The 7,017-nt window shown below is 39.9% G+C and overlaps 1 pseudogene; it reads right to left on the reverse strand.

Moving 5' to 3' along the window:
- Window positions 1-1,571: 1,571 nt before the first annotated feature.
- LOC108283408 lies at window positions 1,572-1,963 on the reverse strand (annotated as a pseudogene).
- Between the last annotated feature and the right edge of the window lie 5,054 nt (window positions 1,964-7,017).

Genomic DNA, 7,017 nt, shown 5'->3' on the forward strand with positions numbered 1-7,017 from the left:
CTTGAGAATATTAATCAAGTATTAGGTACAATTACTGACTATATTCTCCATATTCCGTACTCAAGAATCTCCTTCTACCATTAACAAACAAATTCTGGGTGTCTTGCCATGCGACATGCCTTCAGGAAGGTGTGAGGATTCAGTGATGATTCAGACATGCCTCTTTGCCCAAAATGTTCATATTAAGTAACAGAGAAAGTAGTGGGTAAGAGGACAATTTCAATTTGGATTGTAGCGCCATGCCAGACTGCTGATGAGGTGATTAGATGTGCCTAACCCTGATTATTTGGGAACAAGAGAAAGCAGTCAGATTATCGATCTCAGGCTTATGAGGGAGAGGGAGTTCTTTATACTGGCAAGGATGGAAGGGAGTTCCTGCCTCCCCTTGGGGAGCCTCTTATGTCACATCAATAACTTGCATTTTATCCACTGAAGGAAGTCATTGAGTAGACTTCTCTGCATGGTTCTATTCACTTTTTAAATCACCTCTAAACATATATGGTGGAAAGCATGAGAAACTCCTGTCAGTGGCAGAAGTCCTCTCCATTTTACAGTCCTCTTATGCCTGGAAGGTCAAAATGAGTTAAATACATCGCCTGATGTCAATTGTTTTTGTGTCATTTGTTTTTGTGGACAACCCTGCTCTAATCTATGTCCAAATACCTTATGTAAACTTAGGTTTTAGAACATTAACAAACAGTGTCTGGGAACATTTTTGTCAAAGGCAATTTGTAAATATAGCCAGAAAGTTGCGCTGTTGCTATAGAGTCATTTTTAATTTTTAACTAATTCTAAACTCTCCATTAAAAAGGGTGTAGGGTATAAAATATTCCTTTTTTTTTTAAATATCTGAGTAAAAATTTAGATACTTGAATTGGATGAAAATATACCTACTATATAAACACACAATATAGGCATACTTCTGTAACTATTTTTTCTTCTGCTTCATCTTCTCATATTCAGAAAACGGAAAAGAGAAAACATCAGGATGGTCGCCCAGACAAGGAACAGTGCCATTGCAAGAAGCAAAAGAAGGAAAGGCAGAAACTACTCCCTAAGCTAAAATTCCCATCCCAGATAGCTCTGAATCCCTAAGGGCTTTGTTTAAGAAGCGCTGGGTTGGAAGCAAGAGACCAACCTTTGCCCAAACTTTCCGTGGAAGTTTTAGAGAAGTGGCTGTCTAGCTTCAGTGTGAAGGCGATCACCTGGAGGGCTGCTCAATCCGTGGATTGCAGGGGTCTGCCCCAGGATTTCTGATTTCTTATGTCTGGGGCAGGGACTAGAAATACACATTTCATTCTCTTTTTTTAATGCAAAATATTTTATTTTTAAACTTTTAAATTTGAAAACAAGCTAGCCTACATTAAATAATATAGTTTCCAAAGCTGAATGTGCTCACTTGGAGCTCAGATTTTCTGTCTGAAATACAAACACAACTTCCTAACACTCCTAGGTGGGAATACTACTGTTCAATGATCGGCAGTTAGATGGAGTGATTGATCTCAGTTCGTAACATCCTTTTTTTTCCCCTTGGTATGGTTGTATGCAATTCTAGAATAGATGCATTTTTCTAGTTTTACACTGACAATTTCATCCCAAACATCTCCTGGGAGGCATAAACCATGTACAGGAATCCATCTTCATCCTTCTCACTCTCACACACCTCTGAGATTGGTGTGGAGATGCTCACCGTGCTGTGTCCATTTACCAACAGGAAGAAGGCTTGATTAGCATTGAGCTGTAAGTGCCTTCGATTATCTTGATGCGCTCACTCATGTTGACATGGTCAGGTACAAGGGACTTCATTTTATCCAGGACAGGAAGCTGCTTCTCACCCTTGTATCATTCTGTTATCACCGGGAGTTTGGTTGGATGCTGCTCTCGAAGAAGTTGGACACTATCTACTCTTTGTTTGAAGGTGTGGCACCGCTTGAAGGTCTTCTCCAACAGCATGGTGCAGGGATCTGGGCGGTGGCAGTGGATCCGACTCTGGCGACAGTGACTTCGCTTGGAAATGTGCATTTCTAACAACTTCCAGCATGGTGCTGCTGAAGCTAGTCATAACACCACACTTTGAGAATCACTGTCATGTGGAGGTTTAATCTTTCTAAGCCTCTTAAAATGTGAAAAACAACATCTCAAAGTGAGGCATAAATTTAAAAACACATATAAAATTTCTTACAATATATGTTGGCATCCAACCAAGGTAACTTGAGGTTACACTGCATGAGTTCAATGAGCTATATAACCTCCCTGGTGCCCTCGCTTTCTTTGATCATAGGAAATGGGCTAAATCATTCCCTAAAGAACTTTCCATTGCTCAACTTTATATTTAATTTGACCTAAAAATCCACAAGCTACATCCTAACAGTGAAAGGAATTTGAGTCCAAAAATATATTTAGAAAGGAGGATTTTATTTTGCATAAAACAAGTATTCAATTCAAGTATCACTGACACATTTTAAGAATTAGTGAAAAATGCCTATGTGCCTAGGTGGTTATTTCTGTCAAAGTTTTTGCATTTTTCATAAAAGCATTGCATCTGAGACTAAACTAACATTATTTTTGAATTATAAATCTCTAGAATTCGATGTACACAAAACTAACATATTAAAGGACTAAGAATAATAGACCAGTTTCTTTCCTTCTAAAATGCAATACATAATGTATAGCTCAGTGATGATTGTGGCCAGTTGGCTCTCAGGTAATCAAGCATTTACTTGTTGTAGAAACAGATGAATGAAGGTTGATATTTACAAAAATAAAGGGTAATCTAGGCTTATTTGTGATGACTATTGTCAGGTTCTAGGGTTAAAGTACTGTGCCTTTCAAACTAATTCAACCATTCATCTGGGATTTGGAGCCCTACATTTTGGCAATATCTGTAAAAGTGTTAATGCTTGCACCATTTGACACAACAATTCCACTTCATCAAATTTCTTGATGGTCACATAAGAAATCACTCCAAAAATGCAAGCACGCACACACAAAGAAATTAACTGTGGCTTTGTTTGTGAAAGCAACAATTAGACATAACTGAAATGTCCTTCGATAGGGTATTAGGAAAACTCATTATGGTTCATTTATACACTGGAGTTTTGTGAGTGCTTAGAAAGTATAAAGTTCACCTCTATGGGCTTCTGTGGAACAATACCAAGGATAAAAGGAGAGAGGTCAAGCTATAGAAAAGTAAATACAGTATACTATGAACTGTACATAGAAAGAGGCGGTAGTGATGAAGTAGCTATATGTATACCTGTATCTGCACCTAAACCTACAGCTACATCTGTGTCTGTGCCTATTTCTCCACTTAAACCCACAGCTAAATCTATATCTACATCTCAACACACGGGTACATCTATATCTATACTTAAACCTGCATCTATTCCTATATCCATACCTATATCTTACCTATATATGCATTTACGTCCGCATGTATAATTGTGTCTGCAGCAGCATTTACATCTGTCTCTCACGTCTACATCTATACCTGCGTCTACATATACGTTCATATTTCACCATCTACAACTACATCTACACCTTAGTTACATGGACACTTACATTTGCAACTATACCTACACATGCATTCACATCTCACCTACATCTGCACCTGAATCTTTACCTACACATGCATCTGTATCTCACCTACATCTACACCTGAATCTGTATACACACAGACGTCTATCACCTACATCTGAATCTTTTCTACACACTTGTCTACATCTCATCTGTATCTCACCTACATCAACACCTGAATCTGTATACACACAGATGTCTAACACCTACATCTGAATTTTTATCTACACTCTTGTCTACATCTCATCTGCATCTCACCTACATCTACATATACATTTGCACTTAAACCTATATCTCCACATACATCTGTATCTACATCTCATCTACATGTGTATATTTTTATACATGGGCTTAAAAATACATAAGAAATTGCCAGTGGTGTTTGACTTGGGTGAGAAATGAGGGTCTGGGGTAGGAGAGGGTGGAAGCAAATATTAGATTCACTATTTTGTACTGTCAAAGCATTGGCTAATTTTATGTCTCAAGTTTTCACTATGTAAATACATACATGTATATACACATAAATCCTTCTCTAGAAGACAGAGAACAATAGATAGCTGTACCATAAAATGTGAGTCCCATTTAACCACAAGCCCTCTCCTATAGCTTTTGTGGTTTCTGTGTCTGCCTTACAAGTCAACTCTTGGTGGCTTTTTACCTCAGATTTTTTTATGGCTGTGTGGGTTCTTAAAGGCTCCTGTTTGGATTTTACTTCTGGAGTTTAAATTTCTACTTTAAGCTTAGTTTAACTGTTCTGATTCAATTGTCAGCCAGTTTCCTGAATACCATTAGGCCCAACATTGAAAAGACAGGGAAACTGGAGTCAGAGAGGGTATGTAGCTCCTTAGTGCCACATCTCCAGGAACTAACAGAACTGAGTTTTGAATCAGGTCAGCTTGCATCCAAAGCCTGTGCTCTTCCCAGTTAATCATTGTGTCTGCTCTCATTGTATCTTAGATCGATCTTGAAACTTACAGCTCTCCGTGATCTCAGGAATGAATGTTAGGGAAATTCAAATGAACATGCAGTTTGTGTTATTTGTGTAGCTCTTGCTATAAAATGTTTGTCCTTTCTTACTCTTCTACCCCATAGGCTTCCTGTTGGTTCTTCCATGGCTCTCCCTTTCCAGTTTGGCTCTTTCTTCCCCATCTTCTGTCTGGCGTCAGACTAAAGTGCATATCTATGCATTTTTCATCAATCTGGCAAGTTTCTTAAAACTTTGGTATGAATAAATCACCACCATATAATTCATTATGAATAGCATCAGCCTGGGGTACGATTATTCTGCTACTAAAGAGTCAGCATGTTTTACAATTTTCAACAGGAGGATTTGATTTTTTTTCTCTCTCTCCTTTCTACTGAAAGCAATTTTAAAGTGTTCCTGATATATGTATATGTTAATGTCATTATTCTTTATGTTCTTCAGCCATTCATCTCCAAGCTACTTCCACTCAGCTCTGTCATGGGTGAATGTGATTAATCATCTCAGCTCTTGTACTCAAGAGAAAGGAGGAAGAATTAAACCATATGGCAGTAGTACAACTAGATACCCAGGGTGAGGAGTGCTTTGTGGTTGGCAGGTAGGTCAGAATTCTGCTTTCCTTTTTATTGTCTTCTGAAAATTATGAGTAAATGACCAGCTGCTTTAAAATTCCCAGAGTGATGATACTAGTTACTGGGAGATTTTGTTGGTATCTCCTACTGTACCAGGCACTGTGCTGTTCCTTTTATTTTAGAGTCTACTTCAATCTTCAAATCCCTTATGAGATAATTTTGCTCCTCATTTTCTGAGAAAACCAAGGCTCAAATGCTGCAGAAGCCTCTTCAGTGACACATACTATAAAATGGCACAGTTGATACTCAAATTAAAATCAGCTTACTCCATAAACTTGATGCGTATTTGTCTCTGAGTAGCCCAGAATGTGGAGTGACATGAAACAAAATAAAACACAATGAGTGCAGATCAAAAAATAAAGCTGCTTGTAAAGCACTTGCATCTGTACAACTTGCCTGGATTTCTACCGGTAATTACCTTCATGGAAATTTTTAGAGTTGGAGTCTTTCCCTCTTTCAGCCCTTCGGAGAAATGTCTAAAAAGCCACACAGATTCTCATGCAGTTGAACTATACTAATATGTTTAATAAGCACGAAGCAACACTAACTCGGTAGTTGATGTTTGACACTGGGAAACTGCGCTTCTCCCTGGACCACAAGATTTCAGCACTTGTGAGGGTTTGTCCCAATTTATGGCTTCCAAATATGCAGGATGACTTCAGTTCCGGTGGGTCTAGATACTGCAGGGTCTCCAGTGCTGGCTGTGACTCACCTAAGCCTGTTCCTTTCTGCCTCTGTGAGCCCATCAGTGCCCAGGCCTGACTGGGCAGTTGCTGCCCTTTCTCCTTCATTCTAGAACCTGTGGTTCTCAGTTCATGGGTCTCTGACCAAACAGGGAAACAAGGTTTCTTTGATTTTTGTTTTATCCCCCTCCTGTTTCTTCTGTCAAATCCTGATACTGCTCATCACCCAACACACGATAACCTCATCATCTGTGGAGGTCTCTCTGTGCTTCAAGCTCTGTCTTCAGGAGCTTTTTCCCAGTGGCACCTGCTGCAGCACGTGGTGGGAGCTTTGTTACTAGGTATCATCAGCCCCTTCTGGCAAGGCAGCCACAGTTCTCTGGGGTCGGAACCAGAGCTAGGACAACAGCTGGATGGGCTAGACTGGGTGAAGCTGGAAGATAAGAGTCCAAGCAGTTACCCAAAGCTAGGGACAAATGAGGGCTGGAGCAAAAGCAGCTGGTCCAACCTGGGTGACTGCAGATGTATACATAGGAAGTGAGTCCAGAGGCAGAGGCTAAATTAGGAGTTGTTATTCATGTTTGCTGTTATTTCATTGCCTGAAAAATTGTGTGGCCAAGCTCAGTGGTATTATGGTAGAAACTATCCCAAGGACATGTACCCAAAGAGGTGTGAACAAATTGGGGGTCATTGTTTAGCAGTCTCCCAGTGTGGATAAAGACACCGAGGGGATCCAAGCCCCAGGATTAAGCTGTGTGGCAATGAGAGAAGAAACAAGAGACTGAGCTTACCCATAGCATGAGTAAGGTAATTGAAGCTGGTCTGGAAACACAGTGTCTGAGTATAGGTATGACACAGTTCTGAGTATGTTTACAGGAAAGATTTAAACGATCCCCAATGTCATGAAATGCCTGGAAACAACTAGGTGATGCCAGGGAGGTCAATAATGCACGCAGCTCTCCACTGACACTTGCCCAAATTGCAAAACACTAGGGAAGCCAGTGAGCCGATCTCTGGGAAAGTCTCTACGAAATAACGGAGAAGCCAAGTTGTAATCATTTAAGAACTGTGAATTCAACCCAGCCTCGGTCATTGTGAACAGATTACTGGGCCCTACTAAGCTCTGTGAACAGCCTCCATCTAT

The sequence above is a fragment of the Cebus imitator genome, unplaced genomic scaffold, assembly GCF_001604975.1.
Source record: "Cebus imitator isolate Cc_AM_T3 unplaced genomic scaffold, Cebus_imitator-1.0 Scaffold13, whole genome shotgun sequence".
Lineage (NCBI taxonomy): Eukaryota > Metazoa > Chordata > Mammalia > Primates > Cebidae > Cebus > Cebus imitator.